Source organism: Sus scrofa, chromosome 14 (assembly GCF_054392235.1).
Source record: "Sus scrofa isolate SSC_HxYL_T2T_F1_AM1 chromosome 14, Sscrofa_HxYL_maternal_Yorkshire_Landrace_v2.0, whole genome shotgun sequence".
Taxonomy (NCBI): Eukaryota; Metazoa; Chordata; class Mammalia; order Artiodactyla; family Suidae; genus Sus; species Sus scrofa.
The window spans coordinates 29,497,141-29,515,154 of record NC_139396.1 but is presented as its reverse complement, the minus strand read 5'-3'; the positions used below and the strand labels follow the sequence as shown (position 1 = coordinate 29,515,154).

Here is an 18,014-nt window from a genome sequence, read left to right as displayed (position 1 = left end):
CTCCGTGGGTTAATGGTCCAGCATTGCTATGAGCTGTGGTGTAGGTAGAAGATGCAGCTTGGATCCCGAGTTGCTGTGTCTGCGGCGTAGGCTGGCAGCTACAGCTCCGATTCAACCCCTAGCCTAGGAACCTCCGTATGCCAAGGGTGTGGCCCTAAAAAGCAAAAAAGAAACCAAACAAATTAAAAAAACACCAAAAAACTATGTCTTCTTTTCATATCTGAGCAAAGGCAACTACAGAGGCCTTACTTTCCTCCCTGCGTCAGGCTTGGTGCACAGCTGTGCATGGCAGTTTCTGAAGGGAGCGGTGGTCAAGGACTCAAGCTTCTCTGGCTGGTCAAGATCATGCCCTTTGCATATTCATCTCCTTAGCCCCATTTCTAGCCTTGGATAGATCTTCCCAGATCCCTCTGCTAAGACCTCCTTATGTAGAGGAGGAGGGGAACACCTTGAAGGCACTTTACCCTAATCCAACTCATACCCAGTGCTTCTGCACAGCTTGCCTTTACCCTCTTTCTCCTCCCAAACCCATGGCCCATAAAGCTGCCAGAGACTTTGACTGGGGGCTTCTTCCACAGTAGGACAATCCCTACATCCAGGCTGATCCACATGACCCTCATTGGGGAAAGAAAAAAAAAAAAAGAAAAGAAACTGGGGAGTGGAAACTTTCTCTGATTTGAGCCTCTTTTTATACCATCTCCATAAATGATTAAATGCTTAACTCTTTCACTTTTGCCTTATTGCTTTAAATGGCTACTCTGACACCTGGTGGCTGTGTTCTGCCCCCAGCTCAGCTGCACTCATGAAATCCACAATACATTTAAAATATAATACAGCTCGACAATGAAGCAGAAAATAACCCAATTAAAAGATGGTCAAAGGATCTGAACGATTACAGAAGATATACCAATGGACAAAAACCACATGAAAAGATGCTCACCGTCACGAAATATCAGAGGCGTGCACAACAAATAAGGTAACACTTCGTACTCACTAAGATGGCTAAAATAAAAAGATACCTAACAATGGATTGGTAAAGATGTAAAGAAATATAATGCTAGTATGAATGCAATACTATGCAACTGCTTTGGGAGACAGCCTGGCAATTCCTGAAAAGGTTAAAATGGAGTTACCATATAACCCAGCAATTCTACTCTCAGTTACATATGCAAGAGGGATGAAATGAAATGAAAGATAAGTGAAAATATGTGCCCACATCAAAACTTGCACACAAATGGTCAAAGCAGCATTATTCCTAAAAACCAAGCAATGGAAATAAACTAATATCTGCCAACCGACGAAATTAAATGTGGTATACCAACACAATGCAATACTATTCCACAATAAAAATAAGTGAAGGATCATGACTTGACAAAACATAGCTAAAGCTTGAAAATATGCTCAGTAAAAGTCACTAAAAACCATATATTGTGATTCAATTTCTATGACATGTCAAGAATAGGCAAACATATGTAGATAAAAATCAGATTATTAGTTATCTACACCTGGAGGGTGGGATGGAAGGACCGAAAAGTAATGTTGAAGGCATGCAAGATTTTATTTGGGACCAATGAAAATATTCCAAAACTAATTGTGAAGATAGATGCATTATTCTGTGAATGTACCAAATGCCATTGACTTTTTTAAAATGGTGAACTGCAAGTTATATAAATGACAACTCGGTAACATTATAAAAATAAGTTATACTTAACGTGGTAAAGTATATACAATTTCTAAACAAACAAAGGTGAGATGACTTAGAAATATTCTGACCACATCTCTATACAGTTTAAAATTCATCTAATACAATTTTGTCTCTTTCACACAGGTATATTTCTAGTTCTTAAGATAGGATTTGCTACATGTGGTGTTCAATAAATACTTCTTTCATTAATCAAAAGTTGTTATATTAGTGTAACTAGAATACCAGCAGGAGAAGAAAGTGGGAATAGAAAATGAGAACTATATAAAATAATAATGATCCTGAACTTTCCAAAATTAATGACAGACATAGATCCAAAAAGCTCAGAAAATACCAAAGAAGTTAAATACCAAGAGACAAATAAAACCATACCTAGGTTAACAAATTCAAACTACAGAAAATCAAAGATTGCTGGGAGGTAGGAGGCTAAGAATTGTAGCATACTTCCTGTCATAAACCACGCGAGCAAGAAAAGAAAGAGATGAAAGGTTTACAATGCTGAAGAAGGAAAAACCCAACCACCTAGAATTATTATCCTTCAAAAGTGAAGGAAAAACAAAGATTTTCTCAGGTAAATAATAGCTGAGGCAGGAGCTCCCATCATGGCTCAGTGGTTAACGAATCCAACTAGGAACCATGAGGTTGTGGGTTCGATCCCTGCCTCGCTCACTGGGTTAAGGATCCAGCATTGCCATGAGCTATGGTGTAGGTCACAGAGGCGGATCAGATCCCACATTGCTCTAGCTGTGGTGTAGACTTGCAGTTGCAGCACCAATTAGACCCCTGGCCTGAGAACCTCCATATGCTGCAGGTGCGGCCCTAAAAAGACACAAGACAAAAAAAAAAAAAAAAAAAAAAAATTGCTGAGGTAATCCTGCATAAATAAATATGACCCTCAAAAATATTAAAATAAGTTATTCAGTTTTTCAGGGAGAAGGTGCATAATACAGATAATTTTATGGGTTGAATTATGTCCACCAAAAAAAAAAAAAAGATATCATGAAGTCCTAACCCTCAATAGTACAGAAAGTAATCTTTTTTTTTGGTCTTTTTAGGGCCACACCCTCGGCATATGGAAGTTCCCAGGCTGGGGGTTGAATCAAAGCTGTAGCTGCCGGCCTACACCACAGCCACAGCAATGCCAGATCTGAGCTGTGTCAGCAACCTACACCACAGCTCAGGGCAACACCGGATCCTTAACCCACTGAGTGAGGCCAGGGATTGAACCTGCATCCTCACAGATGCTAGTTAGATTCGTTTCCACTGACCCACGATGGGAACTCCTACAGAAAGTAATCTTATTTGAAAATAGGGTCTTCACAGAGGTAAAGCTAAAGCGAGGTCACTGTGGTGTAAACCAATATTACGAATGTCCTCTTAGAAAGGGGAAATTTGGGCACAGAGACAGGCAAGCATATTGGAAGACAAGCAAAGCTGTAAAGAGCTTCCTATAAGCTGAGGTCTCCCCTGAAATTACGAGAAGCTAGGAAAGAAGTGCGGACCAGAATCACACCCCAACTCTCATCCATAACTGATTCAATTGATTTAGATGATGAAGTTTTAGACTTAGAGCTGAGGCTGAAATAATTAGGATTCGGGAGATAGAGGAATGGGCTCTCCGAAAGAATAAACATTGCCAACATTTTAATTTTGGACTTCTAGCCCCCAACACTGTGAGACAAATGTCTGTTGTTTAATCTACCCAGTTGGTAGTACTTTGTCAAAGCAGCCCAGGAAAGTCATACACAGAGTGCGATTGTAACAAATACCTTAAAATGTAGAAATGAGTTTGGAATTTGGAAATGCGTAGAGACCAGAAAAGTTTGAGCAGTTTGATAGAAAAAGTCTAGGTGCCCCGAAGAGACTGCTATGAAATGATGAATGTTAAATGTGTTTGCGGCAATATCTCAGACAGAAAGTGTTGCTGAAACTCACCTCTGTCCATCAGTGCAGAAAAGAAATGCAGAGAGAGAGTTTTGGGCGAAGGAGAAAGGAGTAGCTTTTACTGTCTTGCCAGGCTAAGGCCCTGAAGACGGTGCCCTTCTTTGGGTGAGAGTAGGAAGGGGTCTTATAGTTTGGGAGTGGAAAACTGGGCCACAGAGAAGGATCATTCTTCAAAACTGTCCTTTAGTGGCTCCAGTGCTGATTCCAGTGGTCCTTGCAATTATTTAACCAGACCTTCTTTCTGGAATGAGGAATGCTTCAAGTAGTTAACATCTTTCAGTTGAGGGTTTTCGTTTTGCAGAAGATATTGTTATGTATATGCCTTGAGGAGGAACCAGGACCCTGATCCAAGGCTGCAATCCTGCCCTCCCTGGTCTCTGCAGCCCCTTCCTTTGCTGATTAGCACCTGTTTGAATCCACCCTTTGGAACTCAGGGAAGGTCATGGAGGCCAAAGCCTAATCCCTCCAGATAAGAAATGGGGGGACTCAGAAAAGCTTCCATGTCCAGGAGCCCCACAAGGCCCTACTCAGTTTCAAAAGGAGGAATATATTATTGGGAGCTGGAAGAAAGGTAAAGCTTCTCATAAGGCGGCAGAGAACTTGTCTGAACTGTGTTTTGTTGGGCTGCAAGTAGAATGATAAGTGGTGAATATCAAAAAGAAGATGATAACCTGAAGAAGGAATTTTTAGCTAGATGGTGGACTTTGGAAGTTGTCAGCCAATTCATACTGCGCAAAACTAGGACGCATGTTCTGGAGAGAATGCCAAGCGTGTAGCTGGACAGCCATCTGCTAAAGAAACTAGGCAGGTGGCTTGTGACTCCAGTGGTCCGGCTCAGCAGAAACACCTGCAGCTTGGACTGAAGGAGATAGAGTTGAGATGAAATAAAGGAAGACCTTCAGACTTCTAGGATCATACAGGCAGGAAACAGGCAAATAGAGCTACCCATCTCTGAACATGAGTTATTCTTCAAGAAAAGGGGAAAATGACCTCAAAGGAAGTTCAGAGGCCAATGATTTGTCATTGACTTTAGGACTTTGAGGCCAAAGATCAAGGGGGCCTTCTCTGTTCTAGAAGGGAAGGCCACATCATGAGTTCAAGGGCGGGGTTGCTTCCCAGGGGCGGAGGAAGCAGGGTCACCACCCAGCGCTGCCACCTTCGAGGCCCAGAAGACAAAGCATTGAACCAAAGAGGATTAGTTTCAGGGCTTCAGATCTAATGGTATTTGTACTGCTCTGGTTCAGATTCATTGAGGATTCATGACCCCCTTTCCCTTCCCTTTTCTCAGTTTTTTTTTTTTTAATATTTTTTTTTTATTTTCCCACTGTACAGCAAGGGGGTCAGGTTATCCTTACATGTATACATTACAATTACATTTTTTCCCCACCCTTTCCTCTGTTGCAACATGAGTATCTAGACAAAGTTCTCAATGCTATTCAGCAGGATCTCCTTGTAAATCTATTCTAAGTTGTGTCTGAGAAGCCCAAGCTCCCGATCCCTCCCACTCTCTCCCTATCCCATCAGGCAGCCACAAGTCTCTTCTCCAAGTCCATGATTTTCTTTTCTGAGGAGATTTGAAAAGGCAATGTCTGTTCTATGTCTGCCCCATCACTGTAATTTGAAAGCAGATAACTTGCTGGTTTCACAGTTTCACAGGTGGCCATAAGTTTTGTTCCCAAAGGAATCATACAGGGGTCCTCCTCCATGACTGATTTGAGTGATTTAGATAATAAGATTTTAGACCTAGAGTTGATACTGAAATGATAAAGATTTAAGGGATATTGGAATAGGGTGAGGGGATTTTTACATATGGAAAGGACATGAATTTGGGAGGGCCAGGAGACAGACTATGATGAGTCGAATTGTGTCCTTACAAAAAGAGATGTTGAGGAGTTCCTGTTGTGGCTCAGAAGTTAACCAACCCGACTAGTATCCATGAGGATACAGGTTTGATCTCTGGCCTCGCTCAGTAGGTTAAGGATCCAGTGTTGCTGTGAGATATGGTGTAGGCTGACAGCTACAGCTCCCATTAAACCCCTAGCTTGGGAACCTCCATATGCCAGGGTGAGGCTCTAAAAAGCCAAAAAAAAAAAAAAAAAAAGAGTTGTTGAAGTCCTCACCCTAGGACCTGAGAATGTGGACCTTATGACCTTATTTGGAAAAAGAATCCTGCAGGGATAATCAAGTTAAAATGAAGTCATTGGAGTGGTCTTTAATCCCATATAAATGGAGTCCTTACAAAGATGGGAAAATTGGACACAGAGACAGATACGCAGGGCAGGGGAAAGACAATGAAGATACAAAGAGGATGCCATCAACAAGCCAAGGAAAGCTCCAGACCACCAAAAGCTAGGAGGAAGGCATGAGACTAATTCTCCCTCCCAGTCCTCAGAAGGAACCAATCCTGCCCACACCCTGATTTCAAACTTCTGGCCTTCAGACTGTGAGACAACATATTTCTGGTATTTTAAGCCACCCATTTGTGGTATTTTGTTATAGAAGTCCCAGAAAACCATGTGGACCTGAAACTTGGATCTACATAAAGAAAGGGATAGCATCAGGGCACAAATAAATTAACTCATAAGATAAAAATCTTTAATTTTTTAAAACTTTTAATTGACCCCAAAGATACCTGTTTAAAATGGTAACGACACCAATGTTACTAGTCGAGGCTAGTATATGGATAAGTGTCATAATAAATGACAACAACATCCTGAAGGATAGGAAGAAACACAAATGAACTTATTTACAAAACAGAAATTGACTCACAGACATAAAAACAAACTGATGGTTAGCAAAGGGGGAGGGCAGTAAGGACTAAATTAGGGATTTGGGATTAATAGGCTCATACTACTATATATAAAATAGATGAACAGCAAGGACCTACTGTATAGCACAGGGAACTATATCTGACCTCTTGTAATAACCTCAAATGGAAAAGAATCTGAAAAAAATAACTTTATATAAGTGTGTGTGCAATTAAATCACTTTGCTGTACACCTAAAACAAACACAACATTGTAAATCATCAATACCTCAATTAAAAAATACATTTAAAAAAGAAATCTCAATTGGGTGATAGGAAAATTCACTTCTCCACATATCAGATTTTAACATCCATTTATCCAATCATGGAAGCCATCTCCTCATTCTCAACTTAGTAAGCTGGTGTTTCAACCGCTCATTCCAATTTTTGAGTCTGCCTACTACTTTGTAGGGGTGAACTTCCTTGTATATGATGCTTTTTAGTTCACATTGCAGGGCACCTGCAATAAAACTGGTTCTTTGCTAAGGCGATGTATAAGCAAGAAGTCCAGATTGAAACTATACTTTCTGTTCTAGCCTTTATTGGGTTAGGGGCATTTGCTTCAGCTATCCGATATGCAGGCCTAGATCCAGAATGAATATCTATCACAGTGAAGACCCACTGGTATCTACCAAAGCATAAACTTACCTGCTAGCTACGGATGGGCCCACGTCACCTTGGTCTGAGGCCCGTTGGCTCTGTGCAGTCTCTTATGTTTCTGTTGACAAACATAACAATTTTTGGTCTTTAATTTCTGAGTGGGAATAATTGGATACATCTTTTCCTGCCCATCATTGCATTGCTTGAACATCTCTCCAGCCACTGATTTCCTGCATCCAGAAATCTACTCTCAAAGCGCAAATGGGGCATTGACTTTTTGACTCAAATCACCTTAGAAACAGGAAGGAAGCTTTTTGACATACAATAATACATCCCACTTTAATTTCCCCTTTCAGGCGCATAAGGTTCTTCATAATAAAGCACCCTCGCTCAATGTTCCTTTTATTTTCCAATCACCTAAGCCCCCCTTTTACAAATTACACTACCTGTCCACGAGTCCTAGTCCAAAAATCCCTGCTGTCGCCGCTGGGTGGCAGTAGCAGACTTTTGCCAGAAGCTCCATTCAGCAGAACTGCAAGTGACAGACATTTCCACAATCATCACCAACTTCCTTTTTCAGTTCTCTTACCAGGTACTGCCCACCTCCAAGATACATCCGCTTTTCTGATGGACCTTATTGAACTACGAAATAAGGAATTTTCAGTCACTAATCTGGCTGCCTATCACAGATCTGTACTGAAAGCCAAAATTGCTCTCCAGGGTATCCTACATTGTTGTAAAGGAACCGCTTGAGCGGGCTCCGGTAATTCTCAAGTTTTCCCATCTAGCGTGCCTAATTACAGTGGAGGAAGGGGCAGACTTGCCTAACATTCCTTTCCCAATGATTTGGATGAGGGAAGAGTCCCCATTCAGACATCACATCCACTGCAATGATCTAGTCTGGATAAGAGGGAGGCAGCAACCGTGCACAATTTGGATTCATCAATCCCCAATTTGAACCACACTTTCACTTGCAGACCTTCTACACTAACGGCGCCATATTCTCCTAATGTAATTACACTGCCCTTAAAACACTTCATGAACAGGTTAGGTACCAATGTCCAGCAATCCTAACAGTTTTTTTTTTTTTTTTTAAACCACCTAGAGGCCACTGGAGCCAAACTATATTAATGGCCATGTGTCCCCGGCTCGGATTTTTTTGAGACTTGGGCTCTCCCATCACTCAAAGTCATAATCCTCTCTTGGCTTTGCCCTTCTTACATTGGCATAGGCTCTGAAGAGATTTTTAGACTCTGCTTTTGTGTAAAACATAGATTTTTCATCCATCGAGACTAGGATAAATTGAGTGACTCTATCATTTTATAATCTGAGGAGTTGGTGTTGGAGTTTTGCCATCTTTTATAGTGATTCCTTAACATTTACTGACTGCTTCATTTACCTCTTCCTTTTTGATGCAATTTTTAATCAACTATAAGGCATTTCTGCTTGGTTCAATTCTCCATGGTTTTTTTTCTCCCATCTCTTATATTCCTATTGTTCCATTTCTTCTGAGTATCCCTAATTTTTTTCCCTATCATTAAATCCCATTTAGGAGAGCTGAACAAGGAGATCTAGGGCAACTTTTCTCACATTCTCATCTCCCCGACAAGGTAGGTACCCAAGGAGTCCACAAAGTTATAGCTCCCTTTATCTCAGCATCATTCATCACCTGAGTTAGAGTCATAGTGTTGGGTTATGGATCATTATACAATCAAGCTAAAGTGACTAGCATTGCCAGCATTTCAATGGCTTCCAAGTATTCCATTTAACATGGAAGAGAGGAGGTAGGCAATATCCCTCTTGTCTCTATGCAGCTTAACAGAGTGGGTGTTTCCCCTCTAAACACATCTTTGAGAAAGCTGCAAGCCAGTGTAGGATCCTCAGTAAGACTGCACAGAATGTCACCTCTAATCTTCCAAATGCAATTTCCATTTCAAAAGCAATGCAGAAAAGAGCTGCCAAATATATCAAAAAGGTAACGGAGTTCCCGTTGTAGCTTAGTGGAAATGAACCTGACTATTACCTATGAGGATGCACATTTGACCCCTGGCCCTGCCCAGTGAGTTAAGGATCCCGCATTGCGTGAACTGTGGTGTAGGTTGAAGACATGGCTCAGATCTGGCTTTGCTGTGGCTGTGGTGTAGACTGGCAGCTACAGCTCGGATTCGACCCCTAGCCTGGGAATTTCCATATACCACAGGTGCATGCCATAGCTGCAGCCCTCAAAATTTTTTTTTAAAAAAGGTAACTTAGCTCCACTCTTTACCAAATTCCAGTCAAAGCAAATTCCTCCTGGATGCTCCATTCCTCCCCCTTACAGACAATCACAGGTCCTGACACAGTAGCTCCGGCAGCTTCACTGTGCTTTCAGTCACTTTAGTTAGAATAGAAATGAGCAGAAAGGCACCACTATTTAAAAAAAAAATTTTTATACATTTTTAAAGGTTATTTTCCATTTACAGTTTTTATCAGTTATTGGCTATATTCCTGATACATCCTTGAGCCTCTCTTTCAGCCAATAGTTTGTACCTCCTGGTCTCCCTTACTTTTTTTTTTGTCTTGTTGTCTTTTAGGGCCGCACTCACAGCATGTGGAGGTTCCCAGGCTAGGGGTCCAATCAGAGCTACAGCCATGGCAACACGGGATCTGAGCCTCATCTGCAACCTACACCATGGCTCACGGCAATGCCGGATCCTTAACCCACTGAGCAAGGCCAGGGATCAAACCTTCGTCCTCTTGGATGCTAGTTGGGTTTTTAACTGCTGAGCCACAATGGGAACTCCCCTCCCCTACTCTTATACTGCCACCACCTCCCATCACTGGTAACCAGTCATTTGTTCTCTGTATCTGTCAGTTTGTTTCTTCTTTGTGATATTCACTAGAAAGGCACCTCTTCTTGATGGATGTCCCCTCAGTTTGAATCTCCTGTGTTATCCATTTAGCAACCTCCTCAGGCCCTGGGTCTACAATACAAATGCTTTTCTGCTCATCAGTGGAAGGAAGATTTTTGGGACCTCAGCCTAGGAGCAGGCAGGGGGAAACCACGTGGAAACAATATTTTCATTCCCCACCCCTTATCTCATTTTTCCTTTTCCTAAACAATGCCTCAGCCTTTAAAAAACAATTATTAAAGCATAGTTGATTTACAATGTTCCTTCAATTTCTGCTGTACAGCAAAGTGACCCAGTCATACATATACACACACACACACACACACATTTTTTCCCCCATACTATCTTCCATCATGTTAATTCTTTTGTTTGTTTGTTTTTGTTTTTTAGGGCCACACCCATGGCACATGGAGGTTCCCAGCCTAGGGGTCGAGTTGGAGCTACAGCTGCTGGCCACAACCACAACCAGAGCTATTCAGGATCTGAGCCATGTCTGCAACCTACACCACAGCTCACGGCAACACTGGATCCTTAACCCACAGAGCAAGGCCAGGGATCGAACCTGAGTCCTTGTGGATGCTAGTCAGATTCATTAACCACTGAGCCACGAAAGGAACTCCTTCCATCATGTTCTTTATATCTAAATTACAGCATGGAGGCAGTTAGTTTCCAATGTCCCACATGCATGGCTAACTGTTCAGTGTTCTCCAGTTTGGGTAGGCACTGAACTCTACAGAGTGTACTCCTGTGCGGCTTTTATTTAAAGGTCAAGTATATGGGGCAGCTGGACAAAGAGAATGAGGGGAGCATCACAGGTCCAAGAGATGCCACACAGCCCAAACCCCCCAGAACCCTTTCTCGAGCACCAGGCAATAGAATGAGCCTCTTGCTTGAACCAGAAGATTCCCCTCCGCCCCGTCCCACCCCAGAAGCTCTCAGTGGCTCTTTAAGTAATCAAGTCAGATTATCGAACCCGTTAGGCTTGTTGCAGACCTTCAGTAAAGAAATTGACCTGAAGGTCACCAGGGGAGTTTCTGAACTTAAGCAGCACATCATAAATACCACTTCCATTATCCAGGCTACAAGTTAAACCAGACAACCAGGGGTCCCTGGAGATAATGATATGGCATTTCTAGTTCAGCTGTAAATCAATTCTCTCTCCACATACTGCCTCATGAGATGTCTTAAAGCATTTATTGCCAACATAATTATTTAATTCCTACATCATTGTTGCATATTCATGAGAAGCAATTTTAAGTTTTATGTGTATATGTTTTATCTAGCCAGCTACATACTAAGCTTTTTGATGAGTAAGTCCATTGACGAATTGCTATATTCACATTTACTAGCAAAAACATGAAACATTATATAATTAATTTTTCTGTGGAAAATTAGATAAAGATCACCACTTATCCAAGATACTAAAAGGGGTTCTAGAGATACAATGAGAAAGATGCCACTAGCCAGTGCCTGTCTGAGGAAATCCAGTATCTCAAATTTTCTATTTGGATTTTATATAACTTAAATGTGGTTCCACTTGAGAAATAAGCATTATAATACTATGAGTCAATGCATCTCAACAAAACAAGAAAGATTGATAAAATAATTAGAAATGAAGAAACAAAATTTTTGTTATGAAAAGAATTTTATTTTCTACATGGAAAACCTAGAAGAATCACATAAGAAGACTTCTGGGAGTTCCTGTTGTGGCTCAGCAGTAACAAACCTGGCTAGTATCCATGAGGACGAAGGTTCGATCCCTGGCTTCACTCAGTGTGTTAAATATCCAGTGTTGTCGTGAGCTGTGGTGTAGGTTGCAGATGCGGCTTGGATCTGGCTTTGCTGTGGCTGTGGCATAGATTGGCAGCTGCAGCTCCAGTTCAGCCCCTAGCCTGGGAACTTCCATGTGCTGAAGGTGCAGCCCTAAAAAACAAGCAAACAAACAAACAAACAAAAAACCATACAAAGAAGAAGAAGAAGACTTTCCGGGATTTTGTTTATATTCTTTCCTTTTTTTAAAAAACTTATATGATGGTTGTATAGATATTTACTTTACTTATTGTACCGGACATTTAGTCTTTATTTTCTTTTTGAGTGTGTTATATTCACAGATTTGAAAACAAAATTTAAAAATTTATGTGAATTGATGAACTATAGGAAATAAGATATTTCAAAAAAGTCAATAAACCAAGATAATAATGATCCTATATAGCAGCAATAATGAATCAGAAGATGTAATTAAAAGAGACAAAGCGGGAGTTCTCTTGTAGCGCAGTTAAGGATCTGGCATTGTCACCGTAGTAGCTTGGGTCATTTCTGTGATGCAGGTTTGATCCCTGGCCCGTGAAATTCCACATGCCACAAGCGCCCCACCCCCAGAAAAGAGAGATAAAGTGAATCTTAATTTATAAGAAAGAATTCTAGGAATTGGGGAGGATGTGCAGGAGAAATGTGTAATGGATAACTTCTTATATGCCCACAGGTTTAATAGAGAAATCTTTTTTTTTTTTTTTTTTTTTTTTTTTAATGGCTGCACACCCTCATCATATAGAAGTTCTCTGGGCCAAGGATTGAATCCCAGTTGCAGCTGTGACCTATGCCACAGCTGCGGCAATGCCAGATCCTTTAACCCACTATGCTGGGCCGGGGATTGAACTTGCACCTCTGCAGTTACCCAAGCTGCTGTGGTAGGATTCTTAACCCACTGCCACAGCAGGAACTCTAAGAAGAAATCTTTTACCAAAAACACAATGGTAATTTTTTTTTTCCATTTTGAGCTCTTTTTAGCAGCTAGTTAAGAAGCAATTAATAATAAAAAAAAAAATAGACAAAAAACAAACCACTAAAAGTGTGTTTTTTGGGGCCACACCTGCAGTATATGGAAGTTCCCAGGCTAGCAGCTGAATAGGAGCTACAGCTGCTGGCCTATACCACAGCCACATCTGCTACCTACACCACAGCTCATGGCAACGCTGGATCCTTTAATCCATTGAGCACGGCCTGGGATTGACCCCGTATCCTCATGAATACTAGTGGGAAATTTCCCCATCAAAAGTGTTTTGAGAAAGTACTTTGAGAATTAACTGTACAGTTTTTTTTTTTAATAGGCTTTATTTTTTAGAGCAATTTGAGTTTTCCAGCACAACTAAACAGAAGATATGGAGAGTTCCTATTTCACCCCATACTCCCACCACACAACATTCTGTACCACAGAGATGCATTTGTTACAAGTGATGGACACATCATTATCATCCAAAGTCTGTAGTTTATATTAGGGGTAGACTGTTGGTATTGCACATTCTTTGGGTTTTAACAAATGCATAATGGCATATATCCATCAATGTAGTAAGAGACAGAATAGTTTCACTGCCCTAAAATACCCTCCTTCTCTGTCTACTCATCTCTCCCTTCCTTCTAACCACCATCATTATTCCTGATCTTCTTATAGTTTCCATACTTTTGCCTTTTCCAGAGTATCGCGTAGCTGGAATCATAAAATACCTGGCTTTTTTAGTTTGGCTTCTTTCACTTAGGAATATGCACTGAAGTTTCCTTCATGTCTTGTTAGGATTTGATAGCTTATTTCCATTTAGTGCTATAATATATTCCGCTGTCTGGATGTACCATAGTTTATCCATTTTCCTACTGAGGAACATCTTGGTTGCTATCAAGTTATGCAATGATGGACAAAATTGCTATAAATATCTTCATGTACATTTTTTAGTGGACATATGTTTTAATTCATTTGGGTAAATGCCAAGAACCAAAATTGCTGGATCATATGGTTAAGAATATGTTTAGTGTTTAAGAAACTGCCAAAATGTCTTCCAAAGTAGCTGCATCATTTTTTATTCCACCTGCAATGAATGACAATTCCCATTGCTTCGCATCCTCAATGGCATTTGGTGTTGTCAGTGTTTTAGATTTTGGACATAGATGGATAGTTGTAATTAATTGTTGTTTTAATTTGAAATACCATAAGGATATATGGTATTGAATACATTTTCATACATGTATTTGCCATATATTTATGTATATGTACATACAATCTTCTTTCATTGGTATCTTTTGCTCATTTTTAATCAGGTGGTATATTTTCTCATTGTTGAGTTTAAATATATAAAATTTACAGAATTTAAGTTAAAATATATTTAAATGTGGTGAGCATTTTTAATCATTTAGTCATAGAGAAACATTATGGGTGCTTGGTACACGTCTCTGGTGATCTGTAAAACTTGGTGAGTGTTAGCTACAGAAAGATATGTCATAAGTGCACAGACCACCCCCTCCTTTCATCAGCCAATAAGTAACACAGGACTTTGTGGTCCTTTAACACCATGGACCCTAAAGGATGATGAGATTCAGCCATGAGTTCCAGTTCTTGGGTCATTTGGTTAATGCGTGTGGATAACTCCTGTGACATGATTATCAGAACTTTTTTTTTTTTTAATTCAGGGCATCTCTGGCCTCTTAAATTATTTACTGACCATCATGGCCGATAAAGAGAAGTTATATTTTTCAGAAGCCCCTCTGAGAAACAACTGGGTACACTCAATACTCATTTCTGCCTCCTTTGGACTTGCCAAGTCATCATGCTGCAACACCATCTGTGGCCTGATAAGCTTACTCCAAAATCCCAATTGGTGGAGGAGATCTTTGGATTCAGCTAACATTTTCCACTGACAGTCTGCCCAGGCTATTATGAGACCTAATGGAGGCTGAACAGCTTTCCAGGGCTTAAAAATCCACATCAGCAAGGTATATGTGTACCGGGGTCCAAAGCTTCCTCTGTGGATCAAGATCCTTTAGTAGGAACTTTTTTTCTTTTCTTTTTTTTTTTTCATTCAAAACTATAGTAGCCAATTGTTTAAATTCAGCTCCTGTTAGCTGGAGCTTCCTCCCCCCAGACATATTCAACATGACAAAGTAACCCCCTTTTTAATTTGTTTCCTGGGTTAGCTCCTTAAGGAGAGATTGGGATCCAGGGTAAGCGAGAAGCTGTTTCCTCCCCCAACTGAGAACGTTCCCTTCCTCCTTGGCTTTTTACTTTAGTATTTTCTATCATAATTACTCTGTGGTTGGTTCCTGGCAAAGCAGAGGGTCAATTACTCCAGTCACTGTCGGGGTGACACTGTGCTACCTTTTCATTTCGAGAGCCAGGCCACCTTCCCAGAGTCCTTCCACACTGGATCATCACCCTCAAGACTTCTGGCTGTTACCTTCTTTCTCTGTAGCCTCCTAGTAAGAAGCTGTCACAAATAAGACCCAGAACACAGCTTATGGTTTGGAGCATCTGTTCAGCAAGACAGCTACCTCTTTGGAGTCCTGGGATGGACAAGGACATAAGTTCCCTTGCCTTTATTCACTTAAAATTACAGGAGTTCCCATCGTGGTGCAGCGGAAATGAATTTGATTAGGAACCATGAGGTTGCAGGTTCGATCCCTGGTCTCACTCAGTGGGTTAAGGATCCGCGTTGCCGTGAGCTGTGGTGTAGGTCACAGATGCGGCTTGGATCTGGCGTTGCTATAACTGTGGCATAGGCCAGCAGCTGCAGCTCTGATTAGACCCCTAGCCTGGGAACCTCCATATGCCAGGGTGCGGCCCTAAAAAGGACAAAAAGACAAAATAATAATAAATAAATAAATAAAATAAAAACAATAAAATTACACTCTTCCTAGCTCAGCCCCAGGATTGGAATCTCATGATCCCTCTGAGGGGAAGCTGAAGAGATGACATCATAACAACATAACTGCATCTCACAGAGGCATGCTAGCTGCTTGCAAAGGCTACTCTTTCAACTGTTCTTAGGAGACTGGCCACAGCCTCATATGTGTGCCTTATTAGCTTGTTTACATACTACTTAATTGCCCAGAGATGAGAACATCCTTTAGTCTCAGAGTACTCCGAATCACTGCCCCAGCTGGGCCACCACTGTTGCTTATTAAGGGGTCATTAGTGGCTCATCTTTGGTCAAGAGGCATGCAATGTTCCCCTCTGTCTATTTATGCCCCAGGTATTACAAAGTTTAGTGCCACCCTAATGAGTGGGCTGACCACTTTTCCTGGCAGCTTTGTGCTTCTGTTCCCAAAAAATTAGTTCTTAAAGTCATGGGTTCACTCAAATACTGGTGCTACTGCTTGGCCAGGCTAATAAAACAAAAGGAAGCGATGAAAAAAACCGAGCTCAATACAGCACAGAGCAATGCCAAGCCAAACCAACATGGAGGCATTCCAAATTTCGAGCCTCAACCACTCAAGGAGTCCAGGATGGGTTTACCAATAGATTGTTTTCCTGCTGGTCAGACACTATATGAATTCCCTGATCATCACCAAAAAGCATCTGGTCCTTGTAGCCACTTACAGTGATTCCACATACTTGGGAGCTGGTTAAGGAAAAATATATGATCACAAAGTGACTTATGTGTCTGGATGATGTCCTCAGCAGTTCAGTGGAGGGGGAGGGCCAGGGGAGGGGCCTCTGGATAAAAGAATTCCAAAGAGCAGCAGTGTTTTGGGGTCTTTTATTATCCTAGGGTTTTTCTTATCTATGGCTAACAGATTCGGGCACAATGTTTGGAGGATGCAAAGCAGGGATGCTCCAAGTCACTAAGAATTGCTGGTTTGGACAATATTTTTGAGCAACTGGATATTTAAAATTTTGAGTTTGGTCCCAGCAAGGTTTTGAACTAATGGTGCCAGTCTGCTGTAAAGAAATAAACAACATAGAACCAATATACAGAGGACATCTTTGAATGGTTTGTATAACACTCTCATCAGAAGAAAACCTATGGTCTTCTGGAAGACAATAGCAACTTTTCTGACTCAGGGCATAAATAAAGAATGACCACTGCTAGGGAATTGGATAGAAGCAGTTTTCTTACCTCTTGGGGAGAAATCAGAGACCTTTCCATCTATAAGACCCATTGGTATCCTTGGAGAGAAATGCTTAGAAAAAGCATTGCTGCTTAAAAAAAAAAGATATAAAATGGGAGTTCCTGTTGTGGGGCAGCAGAAGTGAATCCAACTATTATCCATGAGGATGCTGGTTTGATCCCTGGCCTTGTTCAATGGGTCAGGGATCCAGTGTTTCAGTGAGCAGCAGTGTAGGTCAGAGACGTGCTCAGATCTGGCATTGCTGTGGGAAAAAAAAAAAAAAGAGAGAGAGATAAATTATCTATCTCTGGAGGAAGGACAAGAAATTATCACTAGACTAAGTAAAGGTCTGCCATCATTGGTGGAGTAATGATAAACACTCTCCCTCTCAAAATCACCCATAAATAAAGGCAAAGATTTTCTGCCATGGACAGGATAGGCAAGAACACTAAGAAATCTTAGATTGGACCAGGACCCACCTGACCCCACCATGAACCTAGTACTGAGCAATAAGCAAGATATATCTACTGATGGGAGAAGAGAAAGTGCTTGGGAGGATTCCCACATGTGATTCAGGCATGTAGAGATAGTTGAAAACTGAGGGCAGAGAAGAGATACTGACAAAATCTCTCTGGTCTTTCAGCCCCCACCCTACCTACAATGTAACAGAGGACTACTGTTAAAGACCTCTGAACTCAGTCATGCACTAGAGGTAATGATAGCAACGACAAAACCCCAAGATATTTCAACTCCTAGTGAAAATAAGTCAAACATCCACACAAACAGCATGGCAGATAAAGAGGCATGCCTGTTTCCAGCGGTAGATGTAATTTACCTCAATGTCACTATAATCAATGTAAGATTATAAGACTCAAAACAGAGCAGGGAAAAAAAAACAACCCATTTGTCGAGAACTAAAGCAATCACTATAACTAGACTCAGAGATGAAGCAGATCCGGAGTTATCAATCAGAGAATTTTGAAACAACTGATTAATACGTCAGAAACCACATGGGAAATTTAAGTTGAGAAATGATAGTCAAACGAAAGTGTTATAAATAAATACACAAACCAGAAGAATTCTTTTTTTTTTTTTTTTTTTTTTTTTTTTTTTTTGTCTTTTTAGGGCCACACCCATGTCATACGGAGGCCCAGGCTAGGGGTCAAATCGGAGCTACAGTTGTGAGCCTACACCACAGC

The 18,014-nt window shown here is 41.0% G+C and overlaps 1 long non-coding RNA gene across 1 annotated transcript in view; it reads right to left on the bottom strand.

Moving 5' to 3' along the window:
- The window catches only part of LOC146396454 (uncharacterized), a 330,069-nt gene that overhangs the window by 33,183 nt on the left and 278,872 nt on the right, over positions 1–18,014 (bottom strand). The window contains exons 3-5 of the long non-coding RNA XR_014828382.1: positions 16,824–17,077; positions 7,498–7,583; positions 7,100–7,169 (exon numbers count right to left, since the gene is read on the bottom strand). This is a non-coding gene — a long non-coding RNA (uncharacterized LOC146396454). The remainder of the gene's footprint in view (positions 1–7,099; positions 7,170–7,497; positions 7,584–16,823; positions 17,078–18,014) is intronic.